Source organism: Sesamum indicum, unplaced genomic scaffold (assembly GCF_026168435.1).
Source record: "Sesamum indicum cultivar Baizhima isolate 11 unplaced genomic scaffold, ASM2616843v1 HiC_scaffold_128, whole genome shotgun sequence".
Lineage (NCBI taxonomy): Eukaryota > Viridiplantae > Streptophyta > Magnoliopsida > Lamiales > Pedaliaceae > Sesamum > Sesamum indicum.
In genome coordinates this window covers 30,001-41,502 of record NW_028292371.1, presented here as the reverse complement: position 1 = coordinate 41,502, position 11,502 = coordinate 30,001, and the positions used below count along the sequence as shown (strand labels likewise).

The 11,502-nt window shown below is 43.5% G+C and overlaps 1 non-coding gene across 1 annotated transcript; it reads left to right on the top strand.

The window, feature by feature from the left end:
- The first annotated feature begins 4,957 nt into the window (after positions 1-4,957).
- Positions 4,958-5,030, top strand: TRNAK-UUU (transfer RNA lysine (anticodon UUU)). Its single transcript has one exon. It is a non-coding gene; the product is annotated as a tRNA-Lys (tRNA).
- The last annotated feature ends 6,472 nt before the right edge of the window (positions 5,031-11,502 follow it).

The window sequence follows — 11,502 nt, the reverse complement described above, 5'->3', positions numbered from 1 at the left end:
TCACTTTTCCCAAGGAAGGTACTGTGGGAATTTGGAGCGAATCGAGCTTGGTTTGGTCGCCCTAAGCCGAAGCTTCTTATTTATTGATCTTGCCGGGAGGGGTTTTCCCTTCTCCTCATCAAAAACGACTTCTATATAGGTCCCTTCCTTTCGTGCAACCTGATCTAAATTTCGTCGTAAAGAGACCTTCGCTAAGCATGTCAACGCCCGTACGGGAGCGGATTGCCGATGGATGGAGGCGGCTGCATCTAAGAGTTTAGTTCCAGGAGACTGAACAAGATGGCCTGAAGCAGGATAGACTCATTGAGGGAGTGAGCTCCCGTGCTCCTAATGTAGAGCTAGAACTACTGCTACCGTGGAATCCGCGATCACACATGAGTACCTCGCCTTCCAAAAAAAGCGGCTGCTAATTATAGCACTAATGCTAATGGGGACCATCGATCAAGATGGACTTCGGAGACTGCAATCGAATTGAGAAAAAAAATAGAAAGAAAATATAGGGCCAACTCTTCTAGTTGTGCCCCTTATTACGCTACTCAACCAGCTGATAAAGGGTCGAATCCAGCAGGGCTGCAGGCACGAAATGACGATAAAATCCGTTAGGAAGCCTAATCAAAGCAGGCAAACAAGAAGATCTGACTGAGTTGATGATGGACCGGATCTCGAAAGGCGAGAGGCTTTCATAAAGATGTATTAGAAACGGAGGGTCGAGAGAGGCTTATTGCACGATCCACCCAACCCAGCTAAGCTAATAAATGCTGCATAAGAGAGTGGGAGGCCGGCCCCCGCCCATCTGGAGGTGCACACCCATTTAGGAACATATGCAAAGGGGTAAAGAGAGAAGTCAATGGAGAACTACCAAATCCAATGACTTTTCTTTCTTTGTACCATTCTGTCATCGATCACTGCTGGGTCGGTTGGTGAGTCACCCAAAAAAAAAAGCATCGAGAAAGGTCAAGCATATATGTTTTAAAAAATGATCAGCGCTTTCATTTATCCTATGCCCTGCATCGTGTTCCTGTGTGTTTATTGAGCTTTCTTCACTTCAGCGCCATGCGCTTTGCTTCGCTTTATAGAAGAGAGAGACCCTTTGAGAGTGAAAAGCAAGGGCAAGCAATAGAAAGGATAGTCCCTCGCGCGTTCGCGCGAACTACAACTACTAGAAAATGGTGAGATCATTAGTGAAAGAAGGACCAACGACGATCCTATCCTAAACTAAAAGAGAAGGAGGAGTAGGAGGAGTCAGTTTTCTTTGAAGATCGAGGAAGAAATCGGACAATTATGCCATTCGGAAGAAGTATTCTAAAGAAGAAAAGCCTGTTACGAGTAAGTGGAGAAGAAAGATCTACAGAGATTCTTATCTCATTCCATTCCAGTGGCTCAACCAGTAACCAATGGCGAAAACTCAAAAATCCATGGTTTCCCGGTAGAACCCTATTTCGCCCAAGTTGTTTCGGAACCGGAAAAAAGAAGCGGTTTTTCGCACAGCTTGCTCATAGTGCAGGTCCCACTTGTATATTGTATTTGGCCGAAGAAGCATCAGACAGGTTGGAGTTCTTACCTTCTTGGGACTCCATGGACCAAGATCTTCTTTTATTATATGGTCAATACCGATCCACTTTAGCAGATCATATGGATGTAGAAAAAGCTTCACATTTTGATGAATTGGAAACATCTCTTTTCCATTTCTATTTACCCAGTTCATATCTTTCTTTCGTGTGTTCCCGGGAGGAATTCGATCTCTTCAATCTCGGAATACCACCTAAATAACTGCGGCCAGAGAGTAAAATAGGTCGGGAAGAAAGAGTCTGAGGTCGGGTTGGACGACATACATCTTGGTTGGTCCCACCATCACTAGAGATTGGACATATATATAATCTTTCTTCTAAAAGATTCTTATATATATTTTCTAATATTTGAATATAAAAATAGCTGCAAGACCAAAACAGGGAAACCGAAAGCCCTTCTTTTTTTTTTTAAAGTTCCTCCCAGATACATGGCTTACATACCCGGCTCAACATTCTTGGAAAACAATCGAATCGAGGGTCCGGAGGAGAATTGGCCATTCAATCTTGTGAACTAATCGAGACCGAAATTGGAAAAAGAGATACGAACGGAGAGGAATAACCAATCGATGAAAGAACATGAAACCATTCTGTTTCAATAGAGGTACGAGAAAGGGTTGGGGGCAATGAAGTAGGTGAAGTGGTTGGATTTTGCGAGCTGTTCCAACCACTGCTGGATGTGATTCCAAGAGCCGAACGAGAATGAATACCACACAGAAGAGTCAAGACCAGGCTCCCTAATGGAATGTTTAACCGATCCATTCCGGATCGACCGAATTGGTACGGAAGTTGTAACATGGGAAAACCACGGAAAACACGACTTATTTGAATAACCCGGTGACCCACCAATTGTAGAAGTAGGATTTTTTGAAAGCAATAAGCACTTAAATAATACAATTCAAGTGTACCATCTTCTTTCTCATTTCGAGGAAAAGGTGCGGAAGGAAAAGGAAACAACGGGGGGATCCGAATCGGACCTAAATGGGAATGACATGAAAAGTCTTTTTCAAAACCTAGCATTAAGGGCGTTACGACGATATACGAGAGGAATAGAGAAAAACTCGTGATTGGTGTAGAGGAGAAGATCTGTTTATGATATAGTTCAAGAAAGAGTCGTCTCATTTCCTTACTTCTTCGTTCTTTCTAATTCATGAACTTCAAGGCTGGTTCTGAACGCCGCGTAACATCATCTTCAACCAACCTCCACCATACCGGTGCGACCACTAAAGAATTGCTTATACACGCTTATATACGCTTACTAAAAGACTGACTTTCATTCATTAGGCCAGCGTGAAACTAAGAAAGAGAGATGTGCCTAAGGCGGCATGTAAGCAAACTGTGCACGCTAAGAGAAGAGGAGAGATGCTCGCAATTACTACCACAAGAAAGCCGCCCCCTATCTTCGAAAGGGGCCTGTCACTTCGTTCGTACCTTCTTGGCTTAGGCTTTCAACTGAACAACATGGCCTTGCCGCCCCGCCGCTAGCAGAAGCTAAGCGCTTGAAAAGCGCGCTAAGAAACGTTGCTTCTGTCGGCCTTTCTGTGCAACAGTCCACCAGTAGCGGAAGAGAGGGTTACCGTACATACAAGAGTCTTCCAGTTCTTACGGAAGCTCTTTCTTACCAGTCAAGTAGTACAACAGCTCTATCTTACAGCCCGGCGCGGCGGGTCGCCTTTTGAATTCAGTAGATGGAAGATACTATTAAATAGATAAGGAGTAGGTGAGTGAATGAGTCCTCACTGACCTGAGCGATTTCGATCACCTAGCAGGCCTTTTATTTGGTAGGTAAGATCGCCAAAGCGTATCATCTGATTTGGCTACGAAGGAAGGAACTCGAAGTGAAAGGGCACCGTCTTGTGCAAGACAACGATAGTTGGCCCTCTATCATCTTCTATCTGGTAGACTTGGAAAAAGGGCCCCGACTTCTTTCCAGAATTAGAGTTCGACCGCAGCTTCCCCCCCCCCCCCTTTTTTTTGGGGGGGGGATCAAGTTCCTTGCCAACTGCCAACTATCGACTCCGATCTCTTTTCATTTGTTTTGGGTATTACCAAACCTAGCCTAGCCTTTGTCAATCACACTAAAGCAGAGCACCCAATTATGGAAGAGCCTCCTTAAGGGTGGGTTAGCTTAGTCAATCCGGCCCGAGACGCGTTCGTTGACAAAACCGCCGTAGGAATTCCGACTTTTCAATAGAGCGGAGGCGAACTGAGATCAACGAGAAAGAGGCCCTACTCACTACAAACGAATACACCACAAGATCGAACTGCACTCATGCCTCCACCGCATCAAGTTTACCGCCCTCCCGGAGTAGTGATTCTATCAATCATGTACGTAGGGAGGACCCTCCATTCTGATTGGTATATCATGAAAAAAGAAAGCCATTTGCACCAGGCGCACTGCGCTTTCCCTTGCCCAGATGTTTGCCTTTCTAAGTCAAGTAATGGTGACCCGCCGAAGCCTGGAGCTTCGTAACATGTTGACGAAGACCTCCGAACTGAGGGTTCGGTCAGTAGAAGGGACGACTTTGTCTCCCCGGAAGAAGAATAGCCCCGCTCTCTAGCCGACTGATCCCCTTGATCATATAACTGGGAGGGAACGTGTCACATTAGAGGTGAACGATCAGAGGTGTCCTCTAATCACCACGATGAGACTGGTCCCTCTTTTAGTAGACTCAGCTATGAATATGAATGAAGAAATGAATGCCGGGCTCTTTCTTTCACTGCTAACCCCAAGAAGTTTCTTAATGCTGATACTTTCTCTTTCGTCGAGCCCCGAGCTTGTGGTCCTCCTTTGAGTGTGGATTCAATTGGATGAATCTGTCAAGTCAAGGAAAACGTACGTAGCAGCAAGGATGGTGCATCGCCTATTTATCGTTCTCGCTCGGGAGCCAAAACGAACACGCCTGCTACCTACTGTACTGGACCTTCGACCAGGCACCTTTGTCGAATCTCCACCAAGCATTGCGCTCGAACAGTTGAGCGGCTGGAAAGAAAGACGACCTCACCTTCTCGTAAATGGTGTCAGTGAGAGCAATTTTAGTATCCCCCGTTGACCTTCTTTTGTAGATAGAATCTTCAATGAGTGGAAACAAGCACCCAACCTAATAAAGGGGCTTGTTGAGTAAGGCCGGCTTTCGAGCCCAAGCCTACGTTTGCTTAGTAAGCTTGAGCGCATCTTTCTCATATCAAGGCTTTCTTTGAATTTTAAATAAGGGGCGCGTTAGCTAGGCCGTTTTCTTGCAGGAGTGCTAACGCGCGCCCTTACGTTTTCTTCGCTTGCTCTGCAGTACGAGCCTCATACAGAGCCGCGCTCCTTTAATATGATGAGAAGAAGGGAAGGGGGGCCACCCTCTTTTCCGCACCAATCCTTATTTCCTACTACATCTTTTTTTGGGTGTATAGCTCAGTTGGTAGAGCATTGGGCTTTTAACCTAATGGTCGCAGGTTCAAGTCCTGCTATACCCAAACCTGCCTTACACTCTACTATGAGTAAGGACTAATTCGTGGCTTCAAAGATGACTCTTTGGCCTTTAGACTCGCTTCCGCGACTTCGCCCTTTAAGTGACAAGGGGGTGAGGTAAGGAGTAGTATAAGAGTGGCTCGGTCATCGGTAAACCTCTCCTTATTCATTCTATAGGGCGGGGCTGCGGACCAACAATCCAGCAAAAGGGCCTTCGCTCCTCTCCTTATCAGTCGAGTGACTTCATACCTCTCCTTATCAGTCGAGCTCAATTACATCGATCCTTCCTACCTTACCCATAGCTTTTCCTTGCCTTTCTCCACCCACCGGCCCATACAACTCTTTTCCATAGGAAAAAGGGTTTCCTTAGAAGTTTTATCATATCCTATTTGGTGGCTTTCTTAGAAGGAAGGCAATTGATCACTCTGACTAATGATATAGGTGTTAACCAATCTGACCTACCCGTAAAAAAGAAGTCTGCTTATTTCTATCATAAAAAGTTATTTTCTCTCTGTAACTTTGATCTCTCACTAATCCCAATCAAGCTAAACCTACCAATGGTATGCAAACCTGTTGAATGGAAATCCACCGTTGTTAATCCTACAACACTAGCCGAAGTGCGTGGGGGTTACTTAAGCCAACCGACTGGTGATATCTACCATCGCTATCGTCTTTTAACTTCCCATGACAATAGTCATTTTTTTATAAAGTTAGAACCTGATTCTAGACATGGTTTACTAACCATCATGCCTGTAATTAACAAGCTCCAGGCTATTCCGTTTGAGATCCACAGAGAAGGCTCGATGTAATTGAGCTGAATAATCGGGATTACTTAGAGGAATGTGGTATTCTCATGCCAAGGTTCCTTGCTTCCTTGAATCTAAAAAATGCATCAGATATACTGAGAAAGATTTACGCAGAGGATGAATCAATCAAGAATGTATGTAACTTCCCCCAGTTGTTACAGATCTTACTCCAGCGCGTGCAGCATGCGCGTAGTGAGTCTTTTATCCTAACCGCCTACGAGGGCTATCAATTCTATCTCCCATCCTTCATTGACTTCCGCGGTCGGATCTACCGGTCAGGAATCTTGCACTTTCATGAACGTGATCTAGCTAGAAGCCTTATCGTCTTTGCTCCTAACCCCTACGATTCGTATGACAGTGAGATAGATAAAAGGTGTCGTAAAATCTTGTACTGCTCAGCTCCCTTCCATTACAAGTCCTTCCAATCCTACACGGAATCCAATGAATGGTATAACGATAATAAAAGCTCGTTCAATACATCGGATCATAGTCTCATCGAGTTTGCTCTCCATGCTAAGAAACCATTTCAGTTTATAGCTAATGTACTCTCTCTCGAGAGAAAAACAGATCCATCGACAATCCCAGTAACCCAAGACGCATCCTCAAGTGCATATCAAATAATGAGCTACTTTTTGTTGGATGTTGAGCTGGCTAACCGAACTAATTTAATATCCATCGATGATAAGATCCATGATCTTTACACCAAGCTCATAGAAGAGCTCAGGGATTACTTGAAAGTCCATTTACGTTCTAGTCTCGCTTCCGCCGTTTGCCCTCGCATCGATCGTAAGCTAGTCAAAGCTATCTTCATGCCTCTTATCTATGGAAAGACAGTGATTAGCACGACTAAAGATATTCATAATTCGCTCTCTTCCCTCCCAATAAGGAATGCTTCGAAGTTGCCATTCTTTGCTTTAAGTTCTGGAGGGAAAAATACCCGAAGATGTCAAACCTGATCCTGTTGATCCGCAATATTGGATGGCAGTTCCTGCTCCTTGGATAGACCCGTTTTTTATAAGGCCCCCCCCCGTGCAGGACTATATGTATAAAAAAAACAGTGAATATATGGATCTATAATCATCTTCTTAAGAAGAGACGTAAGGCGAGTCTAAGAATTCCCACGCAGAATAGAGATCGTAGGAAGACTGAGATTGCTACTTTTGTCAACTTCATCCGGATGCCTATATAGTTATGTTTATGATAATCTTAATGCATCTTTATGATGAAAATGCTCCTATATACACTGTCCACGATAACTTTATTACTACTGCTAAGTATGCCCAAGTTCTTCCCTGGAAGTATAAAGAAGTCTTTCAAAACGATCCTATTCCGGAAATCTTAAGAAATTGAATCCCCAAATCAGTTAGCAAGAAAGAAAGGAAAGAGAAATTTGGACCAAACGTATCTCGATAATAGTTAAAACTTACGAGAATTATGTTAGGGATGTATGCGGGTCTTTCCAGACTCCTGAGGAAGGAGGGAAAGCTCATAAAGATAAATGCTGGGATTTCTTTTATGAGATAAAATATTCTCTAGGGGATAATTACAGCTTGCATTATTAAACAGTTTGGATTTATGGTTGTTTTACCACCAGTTCCTATCCTCATTCTAAGGGGGTTTTTAGCAATAGAAAACTCATTTTTGACACTCTCAATGAGAAAGACTATCATCCATCCTAAAAAATGTGTTTAAACGATGATTTTTAGGTTATACCAAGGGTTTTGTAGTTCCATAACAACTCTACCGATTTTCTATTTTTCTAAAACCTCCTCCTCTGGGGAGGGGGGCCAGGCTATGAGGAATCTTGCCTATTATCTGGATAATGAGTTCTCTCCCCATCTTTTTCTTTATCAGCCGGGTTCCCCCCTTCCTTCTCAGCCATTTTCGAAAGGATCTTAGTGTTCTCATCCCTGAGTTGGAGTATTTGACGTTTTAGCGATTTAATCACCATTTGACTAATCTTTCTCCTTGCTTTCATTTCTTTCACCAATTTCATTCCCTTTACCTAAGTCTGTTATTTCAATTGGCTCTGTATCCACCCAGATATTTTCGTCATAGACAGGTTTCCTCTTTGTACCCTCCTTAATCCCAAGTCTAACCATTGTATTCTTCCTGGTTATGTTCATACTCTTATAATCAATCCGGAAGTTAGCTGAAACCTGGATCTGCTCTGTCCGAGACAAATCCTGGTACTGCGACTCAAACCATTCTTTAGAGATAAAAGCTTTAGCTGCGCCCTTGTGCTTGAGTACATTATCGCCTTCCTCTGTTTCCAAGAAATAGGACTTAGGCGCTAAGAAGTATCTTTGTGCTCTAGCTTAAACTTACCTAAGGTCGAAGAAGAAATCCATTCTTCAGGGAGTGGCTGCCCAAGGACAACTGAGTCTGTGTCTGTGTAATAGCAGTCCTCTCTTGAGATAAACGGGTACATATATATCCTAGCACTGGCCGTGATCGCAGCGGCTAGTTGGATAGCAGAGATCCTCGGTGGGTTCCACCGTTCCGACGGGTCGCCCTTCCAACAATTGTTCCCCGGATTGTCCCAGTAGGAAATGACGTAGTACAACTCATTAAGCTTTTCAATAAAGATCAACTCACTATTCCTTATCAGATAGTTGTATCGATACTCCAGGCAGACTTCGGTGATAGTACTCCTAGGGTTGATCCCAAACCTACCATAAAGTGAGTTCATAAGGGTCTTATAGATAGATATATGACAACGTCTCATTACCGGATTCTCTTTCTGAGTCTGAGCGCTAATCTTCTTCTGACCGTACTTCCCGAATGGATAAAACGAAAGTATGAGTCTTCCCTTTCGTTTTGTTGTCTTTGAAGAAGATGATGGCTTAAAACTTCAAAGGCTATGACCTAGAGTATGAGCAGCTCCGAATCTTGCCTCCTTCTTTGGCTTTCTTTGCCTTCCAGGAAGAGTTTTCGCTCCAGGCCTGTCATCCTGGGATCTCCTTCTGCTCGTCCACTCGGGGATGAGCCCTACATGAGGTTGGCTGCACACTTCTTTGATTGCTTGGGCGGTAATCTTCTCTATTCATCTATCCATCTACTTTCTGAATTTATGATGGCCAGGCATAGCCGGAAGTCTTTCGTAGGCTGCTCTCGAGGCAGTGGCTTTTTTCTAATCCCCCGCAGTCACCCACCATGATCGGAGCTGAGATTCTTCAGACTAGCTTGGTTAGGTCAATATCTGTAACATCGCTTCTATTTGATCTAAGATAGAGATCGGCTGAAGGGTGAGAAAGAATCAATTAAAGTAGATGCTGGCTTCAACTTCACATGCTAGGGCCCTATCTGATGAATATGATCTTGCCTTTGGGGTTGGCTAGCGCCTGTGAAGGCTCGTACTCAGTAGCTCATTTGCTTTCTTTATGATAGCAGATGTTCTCTCAAAGACCTTCTTTTCTTTCTACCCTTTGACTTGCCTTCCGCTGGCCGATCCATAAGAGTAGGCATTCCGACAGAGTCCATGACTCGGCTTAGCTTAATCCACTCCAGTCCCGATGCTATTGCTATGCTCGAGCCTGATCGCTCATATGATGACTTCCCCTTTCAATCGGCCGTACCGGGAAGACTAAAGTATGACCCGCTTCATTGACCGAAACCAACCGAAGAGTTGGATTTACAGCAATAGAAAGATAGAGAACTCCGTCTTCGGCCTCTCGGGCCCCTTTCCTTAGACGCTCTTGCTTTCACTCCTATTGCTTGATCGATTTAGCAGCTTTCTTCTATTATATTTCCTTTGTCGTTATCTCTTAGACCATGAAATTACATTCGAGGATCAGGCGAAGAAGATACATTCCTATGTCTTTTCCCTCCTTGCTTGCTTTACTAAGAAGTGTGAAGTAGGTATTTATATATTCTTTGATATCGCATGCTCGTGCATACAAGGACTTTCTCACCTATTCCTTTACTTTAAGCCCCCTACTTACTTTCTTTCTCCAACTCCATTAGCCTGATCCTCCTATTTTTTAAGATTTTATGTTCCATCACTAAAGGAGTAGCAAAGAAGTAGCATCGATTTTATTCTTGCAGTTTCGAGTAGTATTGACGTTAATGATCACAGAAACCTATCTTACTTTCTTCTCGAGTTAGTTAGTTTGTGGAAAGAAAAATCGTTTGTGTTGAAAAAACAGCTGCTCGGCGTCTCAAATTAAATTGGTATGTCCTCTAACGAGGGTTGAGCGAACTCGTAAAAGCGCCAGGCCCAGGCCTTTGGTTTGGGGAATACCATAGCGAGCGAGGAAAGAAGAGGAGGAGAACCCCTGTAAGGGGGCTCGAATCCTCAATCCTATAGGGTAGGACAAGACGGCTGTGATTGATAGTCTGTGGGAAGGTGGATCATCCCTAGCCGGCCCCTGACTATCGGAAATGGGCCCGAGAGGCTATCACTAACTTCTGCGCAAGAACAGATGATAGATAGAGGCCGCCGTGCTATTTATATACTTTACTAAGATTCAGATTATTAAGGCCGCTTTGAGGAGCGATCTTTTCATCCAACTAGAAATATCGTAGGAGAAGAAAGAGAGCTTTAGAAGCAGCCAATCTTTTCTTTATGCCCCTTCACTCCCATGCCTTTCTTGGTTGGACCAAGGCGATTTCCGACAAGTCTTTCTTCATTTTTAGAGTAAGAAGCGGAACTACAAGAAACTCAATCAATCCATATGAGGACCCCTTTACGTGAAAAAGTTAGTCTGAACTGTAATACATCTCCGAGTGATAATAGGGCTATTACCGATTATAATCAACAATCGGCCAGTACTCCGGATTCTTCTCGCGATATTGATATTGATATTGATATTTATGAGGATCACCTGGGCCTTAACCTGGATAGTGAACGTGTAGTGGAGTTACAAGCGGAGATCGGCGAGAAATTCAAGGAAGCGGTTAAAAGCGCTGGGGATGAAAGGCTTTTTTCGAAGCCTGAAGATTATACCGCGGCCATTGAGCAATTACATGGTGAAAGCGAAAGCATAGAATTTCTACAAAGTCTTTCTAATGACTTAGTTAAAAATGGAGCAAACGGGGAGACCTATAAAGAAGGCATTCAAATGTGGATCGATCTTATGATGCCCAGCCCACTTGATCAATTTTCCATTCTCCCATTGATTCCTATGAAAATAGGAGGCTTGTATTTCTCATTCACAAATGCATCTTTGTTTATGCTACTCACTCTCAGTTTGGTCCTACTTTTAGTTTATTTTGTTACTAAAAAGGGAGGAGGAAACTCAGTACCAAATGCTTGGCAATCCTTGGTAGAGCTTATTTATGATTTCGTGCCGAACCTGGTAAACGAACAAATAGGTGGTCTTTCCGGAAATGTTAAACAAAAGTTTTTCCCTTGCATCTCGGTTACTTTTACTTTTTCGTTATTTCGTAATCTCCAGGGTATGATACCTTATAGCTTCACAGTTACAAGTCATTTTCTCATTACCTTGGGTCTCTCATTTTCTCTTTTTATTGGCATTACTATAGTGGGATTTCAAAAAAATGGGCTTCATTTTTTAAGCTTCTCATTACCCGCAGGAGTCCCACTGCCGTTAGCACCTTTTTTAGTACTCCTTGAGCTAATCCCTCATTGTTTTCGCGCATTAAGCTTAGGAATACGTTTATTTGCTAATATGATGGCCGGTCATAGTTCAGTAAAGATTTTAAGTGG